General features: G+C 42.2%; 1 protein-coding gene and 1 pseudogene across 1 annotated transcript in view; both read left to right on the top strand.

Moving 5' to 3' along the window:
* LOC126398154 (integrin beta-1-B-like) overlaps positions 1-13907 on the top strand; it is a 35017-nt pseudogene extending 21110 nt beyond the window's left edge.
* A 1564-nt stretch (positions 13908-15471) lies between these two features.
* The window catches only part of LOC126397481 (enhancer of polycomb homolog 1-like), a 39751-nt gene continuing 37549 nt past the window's right edge, over positions 15472-17673 (top strand). Inside the window, exons 1-2 of the mRNA XM_050056319.1 lie at positions 15472-15748; positions 16538-16652. The gene's annotated coding sequence lies outside the window, so the exon portion shown is untranslated. The remainder of the gene's footprint in view (positions 15749-16537; positions 16653-17673) is intronic.

Here is a 17673-nt window from a genome sequence, read left to right on the forward strand (position 1 = left end):
ATGTTAGTTATCACTGCTCACTGGTCTGTATAGTTAAGCCTTGCCATAATAGCTTATCATAGGGCTTAGAAGGTTATTCACTGAGTGCTGATCCTTTTCTAGAGCACAAACTTCTTGTGTTTATTTGAACTGTAGCACCAAACTAACGGAGAGACACTCTTGGTAAAGATGGTTAAAAGGCCGTTATCCTTTCAATGGTGATCCTCTATCTTGTTGTCTTTGATGGTAACGGCAACGAGATGCGGTTTAGCACGCTTACACTGGGACCTGTAAATTTTGGCTTGTAATTTAAGCTCTTCATCGACCTTCTCAACAATAAAATGATAAATATATCCCTCCAATGTGTAGTTTAGGCCCTTTTGGTTACTTCTCAATGACATCTGATCGTTATGTCTCCAAAAATTATCAATTGACTCCAGCGAAATGCCGTGTACTGTGACACCTGCCATAGCGTCAGTCACTGAATGTTGATATTTTGTCCGAGTGAGTGGAGGGGGGCGTGGCTTAGCCATAGGTCAATTGCGCACCCTCCTTGCCCTCGCAAACGAAGAGGCCATTAACCACCAAGTGACAGGGACAGTGAAGGACGGGCCAACTTAAGAGAGAATTGCCGAAGGACTGACCAGCCGCTGCTTCCCTCGGAGTACGTCACTGTTTACGTCACACGCTGAGCTACACGTTTTGTTACTTGCTCATGCCCCCCCATTGCCCTGAAAAAGGCACATTCTGTATGAACAAAAGTAGGTAGGCGGCATTTTGCTGCACTCCCCGATTTTGTTTTTATACTGCCAATGCTGAAAGAAGACTGATTGGGCTTTCCTGCAAATTTGCACAATTCCTATTTAAAAAGGGCTAATGACTGCTCTGCGGTTTTATGCAACAGGATCTTTCCAGTCAGTTATTGGTGAGGTATTTCACGTAAGCCTCAGGTGTCATACTTAAGGAGCAAACTTAAGGTGCTTAAGGTGATTTAAACCTGTAAAAACACTGAATAAAACAGTATACATTACAAATCAGTGTTTCTATCAAGCTGTTTGGCTCATCGCAGTCATGCCGGATTTCCACCGGATGCGTGTCCGTTGCGGAACGGCAGCGCTGGTTATCCGCTGCGTGCTCCGCCGTCCGTCAATACCCACCGGTTGCGTTTGCTGTGCGGAGCGGTGCAGCTCCACCGGAAGACATCTCGGTGCACTGCCATGATTAATATCTCCTCGTCCATGGTGTTAACGGGGTGAAATACGTCTGAAACCCTTTGACCTGTTGACTTCAGGCCTGCCTCTGCCCATTATGTAGTTTTCAAGGTGTAGTGCAGGGAAATATGATCCGCCGTGAACACTGTGTATTTTGTTTTGAAAATTAACCGGATGTTTTATTGTGTATCTGTGCACGACTTCCTGCCCCGCACGATCTGCTCTGTGCTGAATTGCTGCGTTGTGCTCCGGCGTCCGGCAAAAATAGAAGTCCTGCGTATCTGTTGCGGAGGGCTCCGGAGTGCCGGAGCTGAGACGGAGCCGGAACGCAGCACAGCCGCAGCCGGTGGAAACACACACATTGACTAGAATTGAATCCTATCGGCTCCGCTGCCGTGCCGGAGCAGAGACGCAACCAACACGCATCTGGCGGAAATAGGCAGTCAGGCTGCTAGCCATGCCCCTGATAATGGGTGCTCACCTTTTCAAACAGTGATTTGCATTATAAATCAGCGTTTCTCCAATGCTGATTTGGCATGTTGGAGACAAGCCGCTAGCCTAGCACCTGCTAATTTGTGCTCACCTTTTCGCTCTGATACCTAATAATAATAATAATGATCCAAACGTTCAGGAGGATTTCACCAGGAGCCAAATTATGCACAGAGGTCTCCTCCTCTCAAAAACAAGCACACCAGGTTATTAAAACCATTAAAAACAGAATAAATCAGCATTGCTTTACAAATCAGTGTTTCTCTGACGCTGTTTGGCTTGTCGCAAATGGGTTGCTCGCCCACCACATGCTGATGTACACTCACCTTTTTTCTCGGATAACTTAATGTTAGGGAGGTTTTTAGTGATAGCCGAATCATCTGCAAAGGTCTCTTCCTCTCCCAGGGTACATGCTTCTCCCTGGACCCAGTGATTTAAGCAGGTTCATATTAAATTCATTGTTTTACATCGCAGATGGCCTGCTAACTATGGTGGCCGACTCGAAAAAACATGGCAATGCAAATGGCCCTATGTAGAGCCAGTGTTTGGTTTGTCCATTCTGGGCTACTGTAGAAACATGGCACTACAACATGGCAATCTGCTCCCTATGTTAATATAAACAGCTTGTTCTAAGGTAATAACACTACAATTCTTATTTTCAGGTGATTGTACACCAAAGAAAACATACTTATTATATTATATTCCATTTCTGCCAATATATATCCCCCTAAACCCTACACACTGGACCTTTAAGGAAATGATTAGATGATGATAAGTCTGAAACCAATACTGACTAAGCCTCAAATCATGTTATATCAAAGGTTTAATCTCATGATATTCTGCATTTTTGTTACTGTCAAATAAATATAAGGAAAAGACCACAAATAACAATGTCTTAGTACTTTTTTAAAATCCTAAAAGAGCAGAGCACTGTAGTTTGTAGCAAACAGGAGTAAATGGTGTGTTTGTTGATAACTGTTTTCAGCTGTGAATTTGGTGCTGGTGAGTATTAACGGCAGATGGAGAGTGCAACTAGGAACGGCTCAAACTATACAGTGCCCGAGTGCATTGTAATGAAGAAAAATGTCACCCACTGCAATGGTGTGGCTCATTGATTTGTTTTTAATAGGTTTTGGACAACAGTGGAGGACTGTGGCATCCAGAAATAAGATATATGAGCTTTGACAATACAAGCAACACATGTTTAGATCAATGAGTTGTTGGTTTTGGCCTTTAATTGGGTATTTGCTAACAATTAGAACTTTATAGAATATCAACAGACTTATCCTTCATAATTAATGTGTACCCTGAGGTCAGTCAAAAGTAGTAACCAAGCAGTAACCTCTGGGGCTGAAAAATAAAGCCAACGTATAGTGCCAGAAACTGCAGTTCCTCAAATGGCCACTTGAGGATGGCTCCATAAATAAGTCAATCCTAAAATGCCCAAATTTACAGCACAAATAAACGTGTGCAGCCTGATGCAAAAAAACATTGTGGGTCTCTATTTTCCCCTCATGACAACTGTAGGGGGGGTGAATTTTTACATAACTCAACCGTTTAAATTTTAATAAGGCTTAAAGTTACACATATTTAAAGTGGTTGCCACTTCGAAGGACAGGCTGTCTGTTTGGTGTCACCTCTCCCAATATTGTCACTTTTCATCACTTTGAGCTCCATAAATCCAGAGTGGTAATGACCACAATGCTAAACTTGAAGCTTCAAAACGGGAGTCCACAGACCAATGGGTGTCGTCATGGGGGTTTCCTTCATTTAAACACTGTCAAAATTAACTGTATATCAGCCTGGCTGTGATTTGGTTGTAAAAGACTGTCACAGCTGCAAGAGTACCCAGCTGCAGACAAGATGGCAGACAAGGACGCCGCCATATATCCAATCCATACTGGAAGTCCATACGGGAAGTTTCATACATACCGGAAGTCCATACGGGAAGTTTCATACATACCGGAAGTCCATACGGGAAGTCAGTTTTTCCCCCCAGAAGTCGGTTTTTAAGTCTGTCTTTTTTATATTATTTATTTTAGCAATACATTTACAAACTTTGAAGCAACCAACAATTATAAATATATATATATATATATATATATATATATATATATATATTATAAAATAAATAATAATAATAATAATAATAACAACAATACAATTATTTCAACAATTATTTTAAATACAATCATGTTTTGTTTGGAATAACATTGAACTCAACAAGTTAAACCTACAAAAATTGCAGAAAATCAGCAAACACATGAATTTTAGTTAGATTAATTTTTAACAAAGATTAAATAATATGAGCACTTTCATTTATTGGGCTACAGTTGCAACATGCAGATTACTATCAGGTCATTCAAAACAACTGAAAACCATGGACACAACAAATGTCATACTTACTCTTACATCAGTATGGTTAATTGTAACTATTTAACTATTAAATGAACGTAATAATTAGATTGTCATATTGTCAGATGTATTCTATTATATTTCAGGAACACATGTAAACACAATATTACACTATTGAACTGGCAACATAAAGAAGTAGACTTGGAGTTCTCTAAACCCACCATCCGGTGGTAGTAATTTGTGCATGCCGAGATTACGTAGAATTGCATCTTAGAGAACATAACACACGTGTTAAAAGATAATGAAGATGACAGCGCGTATAAACGCAGCAGCTTGGTACTCTATGCTAGTGCTAGCTACTAGCTAGTACTGCTAGTGCTAAGTGCCGAACAGAATTTTGTTGTACAGTGTACAATGACAATAAAGTTGAATATTTTAGTTACATGTCAGTCTGTAGTTTAATTTTGCTTCTCTTCAGTTTATCGCACTGTATACCACAGGTCCAATGGAAGCTAGCTAATGTGAGTGGCACCGCTCATCAAGCCATTACTGCTAGTAGTACTGTCTCAAAACAACAGCATTGCTGTGGAAACACTGCCCACTCTCCAGTCTCCCCCCCCAGCTCACCATGGTAGGTAAGCAGCTCAGTTTTCAGGAATAAAACCCCTGTAGCATTGCTGACGATGTTATCACCGTTAGCAGTGTCAGCACGGATAGTGGTGCTAACATTGTAAATAATGCTGAAAGGGTTTTGCGTTTCAAAAAGAAGCTCAATGGGGCAACCCGGGGAAGACTGGAGGGTGGGTACAATGTTTCTGAACAGGTTCCGCCAATGGAATGGAATGTAATAGCCAAACAAGCAGCGCAGCTAGCTAACATTAGCTCCCTCCTGACCCGGCATGGTGTGCACTGCAAAGGGGCCAAGAAACCAGTGGAGACCAGAGGCTGGGCAGTGGGCACAATGTTTCCACATTTTAATGCAGCTGGCCGGCTGTGTGTCAGCAAAGCCAACAGAAACCAAAATAAAAGCCAAACATTTACTACACAAAACAAATTCCATCTCTTAATGTATAGCGCTTGGAAATGCAGTGCTAAAGCTCACTGAGCCAGTGGAGCGCTGGAGGTCATCATCATCATCTACACTATAAAAGGCCTCTTGTATTTCCCTTTTTTTTTCTTTTTTAATTAGAAATTATGTGGGTAGTTACCGGTTAATGGGTGTCGGTCTTTTAAAAGTGAAATTAACTGAAACTGACATCTCTACCCATACCTTCTTCCATCAGAGGGGGAAATTTTCGTCCACCACTAATTCAAGCATCCATGCTTTGACACAATCTTCAGTTTGTCTATGCCACAGTAATAGAAGGATTGCTAGAAAGAGTAGCATTTAAATCAGCTGGCAGACTGTCAATAAGCACATTCATTCATCTGTGTTGAGGATATTGTTGCTTCGCTGCAGGGCCTAAGAAGCATCATCCCAAAATGTGCAGTCGGAACCCTTTCCAACAACTCCCACAACATCCTGCAGATAATAGTTGAAGCGTATAATGCAAGTGAGGCACCCTTCCTGCAAAGGTCATTAGCCTCATGTGTAGCATGCTGACACCGTCTCCAGTTTAAGAGGTTAGCTGCTCTATTGACTGCAGACACTGACCTCTGAGGTTGCTATGGAGAACAGCACGCTGCCACCCTGGTATCACCTCTCCTATACATCACACTGTAAGGGCCGCTAACAGAGGCACGGTGAGCAGTGGAGGAAGTGCTGCAACATCACCTTAGGTGACGAGGTGTGTAGTCACGTGCCTGGCTCTGTGTGTGGTAAGTGCTGCTGTTAGCATGTGGCCGTTCACAGCTGAAGCCACGGTAATGCTAATTATGATTATCTCATTAGTGGAGCATTATAATTGTGCTGAAGGAATTCTCACGTCCCCTCTAGGTGAGTTTTAATGTAAGCATTACAGCACCTCTGTGCATGACTGCTTCACAAAGACCATCACGTGTTATTATTAAGCCCCAAGCTGTAGTGAAGAGGTTGAGGTCTTGCTGAGCCCCATATGTGAGTGTTCATGTCAAAAGGACATGGTCCCTTACAGTCCTTCCTGTAGCCATGGCAACGGCGCTCTGGAGTGTGGCACATGCAGGTAGGTGAAGTGGCTTGATGGCATCAATTTTGCTAACAAGCTTAATTTCTGGTAATACAGGGATAAAAAGCAAGCAACAGATCTTTGTTTCTGTGTTACAGGTGTGAAAAAGGGAGAGTGGGAACTTTGAACAAATGCAATCAAGCAGTCAGACAAGACGGCTGACTCACACTGTGCCAACGTGATAATGCTTCCAAAGTGTGCGGCGGACATGGAGATTGTGTTTGTCGTAAGAGCAGCAAAAGGTCCAATCATGCTTACCACAGGCTGTTCTGTGAATGCAGTGCTTTCAGCTGTGAACATTACCAAGTGTGAAGGTATGGGTAGCACATGGACATGTACTGTTAAATATTTATTACATAATCCAAGAATGACAGCCCTCAGGGCAAAAAACAAAAAATGCAGCCAACGCAGAAGTGTCAAAAACGGCAATTCCTTGAATGGCCACTTGAGGCCTGCTCTAAAAGTGACTCAATCCACTTCAACCACCATGTAAAAATGCCCACCTTTACAGAAGAAATAAACATGTTAACAGCCTGGAACAAAAAGTGGTTTAGACCTCTATAGCTTATTTCTCCATACATAACAACTATACGGGGGTTGAATTTTTATATAACTCACTGTTGGCTATGTTTAGCGAGGGGCTGATGGGAATGTATTTAGTTGTTTTGCCATAAATCACAGTATCGCACAAATTGAAAATTCTGACCTGATGATTCTGACCTGGATGGCAACAGTTGTTACAGCCCGTTTTCATTCCGTCAAACTTGTCAAATGTCACTGCTTTGTCAGTGATCTGGGCGTTAGACACAGATGGGTATAATACACACCAGGCAGCAGCAGTTATACACACAGCAGCCACCAACCAAAGTTGTCAGTGGACGTCCATGTAAGATTCCTACACACAAAAGCAACTTTCAGGCATTATTAAACACACCGGCTGGCAGCAGCTTGTTACGCTGCCGGTAACAACGTTATATAAGGAGCTGGAGCTTCCTTAAAGGGCAGGCATGAGGGAAGGTGGGTGGGTCCAACAAACCCAAGACTTTAACCCAGGAGCCCGCTGTTATTTATGAATGTTGAGCCAAACCATGATGGGTTTTTTTCCAAACTAACTACATGATTTTGTTGCACAAGGAAGTAAATGTAAATAAGGTGTTTTACTGACATTGTAAGTTTATTTTGAAAAAGACTGTATGCATCTAACATACAGAAACTGTACAGTTCGTGTGAAAATGGAGGTGTATTTTGAAAAGAAATAATGCATGTAACAAGCAGAAATTGATACAGCATCCCAAAACAATCAGAACAGACAGAGGGATATACCTAGCGCATCATATGTCGACGTGAGAGCCCAAAGCAAAGCAGCAATATTTGATGAGTTGGGATGAGAACATGTTTGTTGTTACAGTACATTCAGAGGTGGACGCATGTCTGAACCAAAATTTCATGGCAATCTATGACATAACTGCAGTGTCTGTCTGACAACTTTTCGACCAGTAGGTGACCTGGTGTTACATGCAATGCAATGTGGGATACACTTGGCTCTGAATGTATTACTTAAGTGTGCTGAGTAGTATGCATCATGTGGCGGTGAAGTGTACTCTGACTAATTTTCTTACTACCTGGTGGCGTTTCAACGTGCACTAAAGTGCTTAAGACCTCCAGTATGAGTACTGACTGAGTTGTAAAGTGATTAATTAAAATTAAATACAGCAAACATTCAATTACTGAGAGTATATTAAAAGGATATGTTGACATTAAAAGAAACTGTAGATTGTCTAAAGTCTTTGCTGACTACCAAAATATACCAGAGTGGTGTATTGGAAGAAAAGAAACTCAAATAAGCAGAATTTACTTCCAAAGAAAATCAGTGTTTCAAACGGAAATCCACCATGAAGGAATGAAGCATTCAGTTATTAAGTGTTGCCTAAAAGCATCACACATTTGATTTATTTATTTATTTTTCATTAAATCAGTTTCCCCTCAATCTGAAAGTCAATTGATTTAAAATGCAGCTCATGGAATCAGTTTTCTTGTCACTGTAACCCACCATTAGAGTGCATGAAACAGAATTTTAAAGCTTTGCGATTGGATTTTAATGCAGTAAGTGGGAGTTATAGCTGACCTCTCTTCTTCAGTTTCTTCTTAATGCTCACAGGCCTCTTGTACCATTTGACTTTTTATTTAAAAATATATATGCAATATATATGTCTCCCTCCATCTGCAAGCTGAACTTGATCGTGCTCACGAGCAGATCTACCAGATGAAAAAGAGATACAAGACCTGGTGGATTTCAAGAAAGAATCCCTGAAGGAAAGGGAGAGCCTTTGCCACACCATCCACAACGGTCAGCAGAAAATAAGCAGACTGGAGGAGCTTCTGGAAATCAGGGAGAGAACACAAAAGGAGGCAGGGGACTATCAGAGAGCACGAGTTAGAAATCTCCAGACTCAAGACAAGGCTCCGATTCCAGGAGGACAAAATGGATGCAGCTCAGCACCTGAACAAGCTGGAGCACGACGAGATAGTCACCATAAGGCAGAGAAACAAAAAGTCTCTGAGAAAAACAACCAGGTGTTGATGGTGATGTCTGAGTGTCAGAAGCTGCAGCTTGATTTCAAGAAAAAACTGAAACAGGTGGAGGAGCAGATCCATGAGAGGGACACCAGAATCCTGGACCTCATGAAGGAGAGGGACGATCTCTCTCTGAAGGTCACTGAGCTCTCAAACCAGCTGTGGAGCAAAGTAGGTGAACTCCTGTTTCTCATGGTTGAGAAACAAAAGACCTTGGAGATAGAGGTATAACAGATGGAGGGAGAGAACAAGCAACTGGAGCAAGAGAAGGATGAACTGGAGGAGCTCTGTCTGGAAATGAAGAAGAAGAAAAGAAGTTTCTTGTTTCGCAAGAAGACCGAGGAAAGACAGACAGAGTTGGAGAGGATGAAAAGCAAAATGCAGCAGAAGAGAGAAAAGGAGGAGATGACTGAGATGAAAGAAAAAGACACACAGGAGAAGGGGGAGAAAGAATATGAGGAGAAGAAAAAGAAGAAAGGATTTTGGAGCTGGATGCACAAGAGGAAGTAACCCCCTCCGGTTCAGGGCAGTACAGTGGCTCAGTGATTAGCACTGCAGCCTCACAGAGACACCTCCTCCTGTCTCTGTGTGGAGTTTGTATGTCCTCCTTGTGTCTGTGTGGGTTTTCTCCTGGTCCTCAGGTTTCCTCCCACAATCCAAAGATAAGCACTTTAGGCTGATTGGAAACTCTGAATTGCCCCAAAATATATCAAATAAACAAAAATCAAAATCAAATGAACACTCAGATGAGGCTTGCAATGTGTCTGCGTCTCAGAATAAATGGTATAAATACATCATTGTTTGACATTATGGTGGCTAGAAAATATGGCTTTGACCAAATACCTTGATATCAAGATTGCTACGATATTGTAGGGTTGACTATTGGTGCTTTCACAAAATATTAACGCAATGAGATTTTTGATAAATAATTATCAGTAATGTGGATATAATGACTAAATGGGTAAAAGCAAATAATAGAAAAGATACAACAGTGGGGTAGGTTTAAAAAATGACATAACTTAAGTGTAATGCAGCCTTTAAAACCAGAGAAAGACATCCATCCATCCATTCATTTTCATCCACTTATCCGGGACTTAGTCGCATGGGCAGTGGGCTGAGCAAGGTATTCCAGACGTCCCTCTCCTCAGCAATGCTTTCCAGCTCCTCCTGAGGGATCCTGAGCCGTTCCCAGGTCAGATAAGATGTATAAAACCCTTCCAGCGTGTTCTGTGTCTACCTCAGGGCCTCCTACCAGTTAGACATGCCCAGAAAACAGTCAACGGGAGGCACCTAAAAGGCATCCTGATCAATTGCCCAAACCACCTCAACTGGCCCCTTTCGACATGACTGTGCAGTGACTCTACTCCGCTCTCCTTTCGGACATTGGTGCTCACCATATCTCTAAGAGTGACGCCTCGTTTCCACTTACATATGTGACTGGTGTCTGTGGATGGGCAAATATATGGATGATGCCTCTAGTGTCCAATGCAAGAAAGTGCATTTCCTTATGGATGGATAGAAACCTGATAGAAACTACTGGTAGCCATGGGGGAAAGACTTTGTCCATTTTTCGCCATCCATTAGTTTGGAATATGCACTTGGAATATCACCGGGACAGAAACAGGACCTGCCAGGTATGTGGCATGTTTTGTGAAATTAAATTAAAAAGACGCATGAATGGCTGAACAAGTCATAATGACAGTCTGACTGTATATAATAATTTAAACAGAATAACATTACTTAGATTCACAATGTGTTAAAACTAGATAAAAAAAAGTTCCTTTTAATCATACAAACTCACTTAACAATCAACACAGGCAACTGAATTCAAGAAAATTGCGAGTTAGCAGCCTGTTAGCTAAGCTAGCACACTGTCATACAGTCTCTCTGAAATCCACTGCAGAAGTTCAATTTTTTAATGTACTTGCGGCAAATTGTGGACTGAAATATTATGGAGGGGAGGGGAGTTTTTACTGGCACATCAGATATGAAGGAGATTCCCATAGAAATGAATGGACTTCCGGGTGCCTCGTGTCTATACACATACAAAAGTCAAAACTAGGCATGAGCCATGACCAGAGGAAACTCATTTTGGCTGCTTGTATCCGCAGCCTCATTCTTTGGGTCACTACCCAAAGCTCCTGACCATAGGTGAGGGTTTGAACGTAGATGGACTATGGTGACGTTGATAAGGTAACGTAACCATGACGTAATTCCAGATTCACAGAGCATAACAGCAGCCCTAGGTATTGCTATTTCAGTTTTTTTTTTTTTTCAGTTTATTAAACTTAATTGTAGCGTATTCGTCTCCTCTTAAGAGTCAGATAAGCTGTTCAGTTTTACAGTAACTGCATTTTGTTTTAATGGTTTTAAGCCTGTGAAAATTAGCATTAGCAGTAGCATTATCAAAGTTAAACACAGAGGGAACTGCCCATTGGTTCGACATCCCATTGTTCCGACCATATTAAACTCATTGTTCCGAAGTCCGTTCCGAAATCATCATGATGCCCTGTGGTTAAGGTCTGGTTAGGTTTAGGCACAAAAACCACTTGGTTAGGGTCAGGAAAAGATCATGGTGTGGGTTAAAATGAAAAAGAAAGTGACAAACACATAAGCCGTGAGCCTGCTCCGCCTCAAGCCGGTCGCGGCGCACCATACGCCCGCCGCGAGCCGTTCAGCACCGCCGACAGTCGGACTAATGGGATGTCGAACCAATGGGCTGTCGAACCAATGACACGGACCCAACACAGACTTGGTTGCAATGTGCAAACCAAGCTAGCAGCTAGCATTGGGGTTATGGTGCATTCCATTTGCACTGGGAAGTTTCTATACTCAGTCAGAAATTTCAACTGCAACACCCCTTGTGGTCGGATTTCCGACTCAGAAAGTCAAGGGAACCTCATCAACCCCAAACTCAAAAATTCAAGACGGCCAATCCATGCATCAACAGTAGTGAAAGCTGTATCAATATACTGTTTGTTAGCATTTCTGTGTTGTTTGTGTGTAATTCAAACAGTTGTACACACAGTACTGTCCAACATCTATCTGTGGACATGATGTTAAAGTGTTAATACACAGTGATGCGTTGTTAACAACGGGTATTGCTAACAATGGTCAGCCTGGCTTGAACTGGTATTATGAAAAGAAATCATAGTTTTTCAGTTTGTTGTAGTGAAAAACAATCTACTTGGGGGTGACGTCATTCCCAGCTGCAACTTCTGACGTCCAAGGTAAATGTAATGCAGCATTAGTTCAACCCTCTCATCCAAATATGGTCATTTCTTGTCACATCTTTCTCCAAAAATCCAAGATAGTGATGGTCAAAATTCCAAACTTGAGGCTTCAAGACAGGAGTCCACAAACCAAGGGATGGCATCACGGAGGCTACGTCCATTATCTTTATAAAGCCTATGGTATGTATATTCCCAGCGGTCACTGGTCAAGCATGTTAGTGCCCTCTCAGCTTGGAGTCTTGTCTGTCTCAGGATAAAAAAGATGTGTGCAGGCAGAGGGGACTGTCACCGTGGCACCTGCATTTGCCATGACAACCACTTTCAAGGCCCAGCTTGTGAGCTTTGCCCTCCTTGCCCCAGCCTCTGTACCTTGCACAGGTACCATGACCTTTTTAATCCTTACAAATTGGGTGAAAACTCAAATGGAGTATGAAAGTATGTACTGGATATATGACAAAAAGGTACAAGAGAAGTCTTTCCTTTACCACCTTTCCAAATACTGCTTCAGTTCTGATTACACTGATGTTTCTTTTCCACAGAGAATTCATCTTGTACAGGGCCTTCTCAACGGGCTTCAATCCAAAGGAGTGCGAGACGAGGTGTCCCCACCTGAACCTCTCTGAGACTGGTGTCTTAGCAACTGTGCCCATTTCTTCAGGCCTTCACACCTTTATGGAAGTGGACACAGAGGGCTGGAGAGTACGTTTCCTGCTGCGGACTGGACAAATAGGACACTATGTTCACAACCATGTAGCTCTTGAACAAGGTTTGAGGACCAGATTTTATATTTTTTATGACTGCACCAATATATCTACAACAATAGAACAATTCTATATATTTTGTCAGTTAAAGCAGCACTAGGGATTTTACATTCCTAATGTAAAAATGTATCTTCTGTATGTCATAATGATGAATCACAAAGTAGAGCTCTGTGAATCATCTGAATTTATTTTTTAGACTAAACCCCTCAGTCCCCTTTTTGCTCATGGTGTCAGGTATGGTTCCCTCTACACCCACACAAATTGTGAAATTGAATAAAAGCGCAAACTGCAGTCTGTTCAGAGAATAGAGTGAGCATTATTTGATCCATCTGCCTGTCTCATCAGTTTTTGGGCAGATTGGATTGGTGTATCATGTGCAGTGCAAATTAATCTGTATATATTAATCCACTTTTTTTTTCTCAAAAAGTTATTTAATGCTGTGCTCGCTCACCACCATGAAATTTAACAAACGTATTAATTTAATCTGAACTAAATGTTTGGAATGAATAACGACAATCTGTTTCCAATAAAGAGATACCGCCTCCTCCGTCTCTCAAGAATACCCATCAGGTCCGAACGTGATCTTGATCACTGCAGTGCTATCAGCCTCTGTTGTGGTTCTGGGTGTGGCTTGGTTTGCTGCTATGGAAACTACTCACCAGCATCCATGACCGGAGGGAGTTTGCCCGTTTCCACAGAGAACTGGAGCCGAGACGCTGGAACAGGGTGAGCCCTGCCCAAACAAACCCTTCTGTCAGTAGCTGTCAGTCAGAGGCTGTACAATAAATGCAGGAATTTGTCTTGGTGACATTGCTGCAGGGACATTTTGACAACTAACAGAGTAGAACAAGAGCATAGTGGTAAACGTGGTACAGAGGGAACAGGAAATTACAGTAAGAGCTGTGGAAAGGCACAAGACATATTTTAAAGATCGCGACATATACATATTCTTTAAAAAATAAACATGCAGCATTGTTTGCATACATGTCATAACAACTCTGATGGAAAAAATACATTAAAATAGCAAGTCATCAGTGGTAACGTGACACATAATATGTGTCTAAGAATAGCTATGTTGTTCCCACTCTGTTGCAGAGGGACAACCCCATCTCCAAGAGTGCCATCACAACAACTGTCAGCACAGAATATAAAGATCAGTAATAGCCCCGGAAACAGATCTACTTTTCAATCAGGATTCCTGTTGTGAAGCACAATGCAACAACATCCTTCATCTGAATTGCTGTCAGCAGTTGGTCCAACTTATTTGGCAAGGGAGGTTGGGGGACGGATGTTGATGTCTGACTTGCTGTCCTTTGATCTCAATATGCAACCCTGGACTGCTAGTCTCCAACCTTGCCTTGCCCTGCATGCACTGCATGCACACAAACTCAAACAGCATCCCCTATATAAGCTGCTTCTTACACAAGGTTGTCTGTGGGATGCATGCAAAGTTAATGTCCTCACATTACTATATAATATATTATTAACATTAAATCCACAAAAGCTAATTACATACAGTGTAATATTTTGCAAGGCATATGCAATGAAGCTCTCCTATACATGCTGACTGGTTGGCTCAGCTGTGTAACTTAGGTCTCAGAAGGCAAAGAGATAGTGAGGTGAGCATTCTGCATTATGCACTGTAATCCCAGTGGAGACACGGGTCTTTACGTGGGTCTCCACTGCCCTCTAGATGAGAGGGGAAGAAACTGACATCCTGCTGGAAATGATGAAGCAGCTTCACATTCATTTACAGTTCAGCATAATCGGAGAGGATGCTATTTTGGACACCAACATGCAACCCAGACTCCTGGGTGCTTTTGTATTCCAGCAGACACCTGTGAATTCATCACGTGGAACTCTGCAGGCTTCATGTGGTGCAGTGTACTGTACAACTTTAAAAAGAGCAGCCAGTGTACGTGCCAGCCACTTTGCCAGTGCACTGGGCTGAATCGTGTAAGCGCAGAGAAACAATGGGATGTTCAAATCTAAATGGATATTAGGGTTTTTCCACTGCCTACAGATGGCTGCTGATGACCTTGCTGGGAGAGTTGAGCAAAGCGATATTAATCATAGCGGTGCCTCCTCCACTCCCAGAGCCACTGGGCAGGCGTGCATGCAGCTTTAACAGCCAGTGGGAGGTAGTGGTGGTGGAGCATCAGAGAAAATGACTCCATATGCTTCCACTATGCAGCATTCTCTTTCATCTGTGTCTGATCATAAGAAATGTGCAGTGGAAATATCACCGCTTCAGAGGAGGCAGCAGAGGCAGCCCTGCCCTGCGACAAGGCTCGTGTTAAGGGGGCAGAGATGGTGGGGGGGGGGGGGGGGAGGTGACCAGCCCTGGAGACAGTTACATAACAAATACTGCAATCATGTTGGAAAAACACTGAAGCTGTTGCATCTCATCACTTGTTGGTGTGTGAGTGGTTTAAATAAATTAGTGACATTTTGTCTGTGGCTGCCTTTTAAGTACCTCTGTATCACTTATTTTTTATGTGTAACCATCTTCTAGTTACTTGAATGCATAATTTGAACAAAGAATATTATAGAAGATTAACCATATCATAATTATGTACTCATTATTATGATTATAATGATTATTATTATTATTATTATTATTGTTCATGGTGGGCGGGGGACCAGTGAGCTCATCCTCCCCGAGCTCTCCACAGGTGATTGGTGGCATTCACCCTCCAATCACAATTCGCCTGCAAAGTGGCTTGGTGGTCAGTTTGGATCTTTTTTTTTTTGTCGAAGTAACCTTAGCGAACTCTCCAAGTTTACCGTCGCCGCCAGGATAACACTTTCTCCGCCGCAGCTTTTGTCTCCAGCGACCTCTCACCGCGAGTTCACCGCACTTTGAAACACAAAACCTCTAAAATCGTTTTCCTCTGAGGCGTCCTGAAGGGAGCTAACCAGCGTTAGCATCGAGCTAGCATGACAACCCGAAGAAGAACTGCCATCATCATCATCCTCCCCTGTGGCTTTGCTAGCAGCAGGTAAGTTGCAACTCCGGCTCAAGCTAGTTTTCCCCATGTTGTCTCCGTGGGAATCGAGCGTGTCGCGTTTTAATTGCGGACAAGTAAGTTGAGAGTTGAAATGAAACTGTTGGCAGCCTGTCCGCAAACTGTTAGCTGGCTGGTAAATGGCGCAGGGTCAGGGTAACTGGGCTAAGCTAGCGTTAGCAGCCTGTCAGCTAGCCTCGGTGTCGCTGTTCCTTGTGCAAACACAGCTGTGTGTGATCTTTGGGCTCGAAGCGAATTACAAACCCGTTAAAAGCTGCTTGGTAATCGGCTTCGTAGCGGCGCATGGTTGTCGTCCACATTTGCTAAGACGGTTTTTGACTCTCTTTTCCTGTCGTGTCCTGTTGTATTTACCCCTCCACTCTTCCATGTATGGGTTTGCACTAATGTGCACTCTGGTGTTGTAGCAACAAAACTTGTTCTACATTATTAAAGACAGTCCAAAGGCAGTCGCCTCCCAGACTAAATTCATACCGTCATTTGAACATAAAAAGAGCCAATGCTGATTTGTGAACGCTATTGTGGGTGTGTGTTGATAATTGTCATGTCTTGCTCCACCCCCCCCCCAGTGATCCCACATATTTCAGTTTATCATTGTAATTATTGCCCAACAGAGAAGAAAATAACAATTTGACAGTAATTGCTAAGACATGGTGCATTTATCTGGCTAATAAATCATATTAACCGTGTCTTTTTAACATATTAGAGTCTGTTAATGATGTGTTTTATATTAGTATGTCTTTCTTGCAACTCTCTGTTTCACAGGTCTCCATTATGGTCTACAGCTGCGAGCCTATTGCTCCCAAATGGATGATGATTATCATGTCAGCCTCCCAGATCTGTATCACTCACTTACAGGAATTCTCATCCACCCCTACAGGTTATTTGCATTTCTTATCTTTCTAATTCTTTTTTTGATAACACTGTGAAATATATATAATTTAGTTTTTTTTGTGCTCTTATATATCACAATGTAAAAATCAGGGTGGTGTTCAGGATCCGCCTTAAAAATGTCTGCATGTGCATTTCTTATTTCTCAGTGTTGCATATGGAGAAAACCGGTATTTACACAATCATGTGGCACTAACAGTATATGCTGCAATGTCAATCTTTACGCACGTGTTGTAAAGATGAATATATCCAATGAGTTTGTCTGTATGGACATAAACACTTGAGCTGACTTGCATCATAAGAACAAAATGTGTGTAGACAGGGGTAGCGTGCAAACAGTTAGATAGTTAGTGGTAAAGCCCGAGAATGCAAATTGTTATACTTTGAAACATTTATAATGAGGCTTGCTCTTGTCCTGCAGAAGGAAGTTTGCCTTGAGTGAGATTTTAGAGTTACTATAATGACATAATAAGGCTTTTTACTTTTACATCTGAAGAAAGGAGCTTTGAACTTTAACACTAATGTGACAGTTATTGCACTTATGTGTGTATAGTTATGTGTCTTAGGGTGTTCTTGCCACTCGTTAGGGCCTAATTTAAATCAAACATAAATATTGTGTGAAGATGTTAAGCAGCTGTTGGCCTAGATCGCACAAATGGACAAAGCATATGATTTTGGTGACTTAGAATGTCGTTAGAGTGTCGTTAGATCATTTGTGCAAAACACATCACCTTTTAAACGTTTGAGTTTAGTGACTACTGTGATTGGTGTGACATAACCAAGAATGATTTGATTGAAAGACAGGCAGTTCAGTGCTCGACAGTGCGAGTGTTTCACTCGCATTTGCGACTAAAAATAGGTGTGTGCGAACTGTAAAAAATATTTAGGGGCACATGTGCGCATAAAAAAATCAGCCGAAGCAGCCTATATTTTTGTCAATAAAAAAATATGATAATCTAACTGCAAATGTTGGAGGAACTCCAGCCGCCTTCCCTCTTCCCTCTTCCCCG

Source organism: Epinephelus moara, chromosome 11 (genome assembly GCF_006386435.1).
Source record: "Epinephelus moara isolate mb chromosome 11, YSFRI_EMoa_1.0, whole genome shotgun sequence".
Lineage (NCBI taxonomy): Eukaryota > Metazoa > Chordata > Actinopteri > Perciformes > Serranidae > Epinephelus > Epinephelus moara.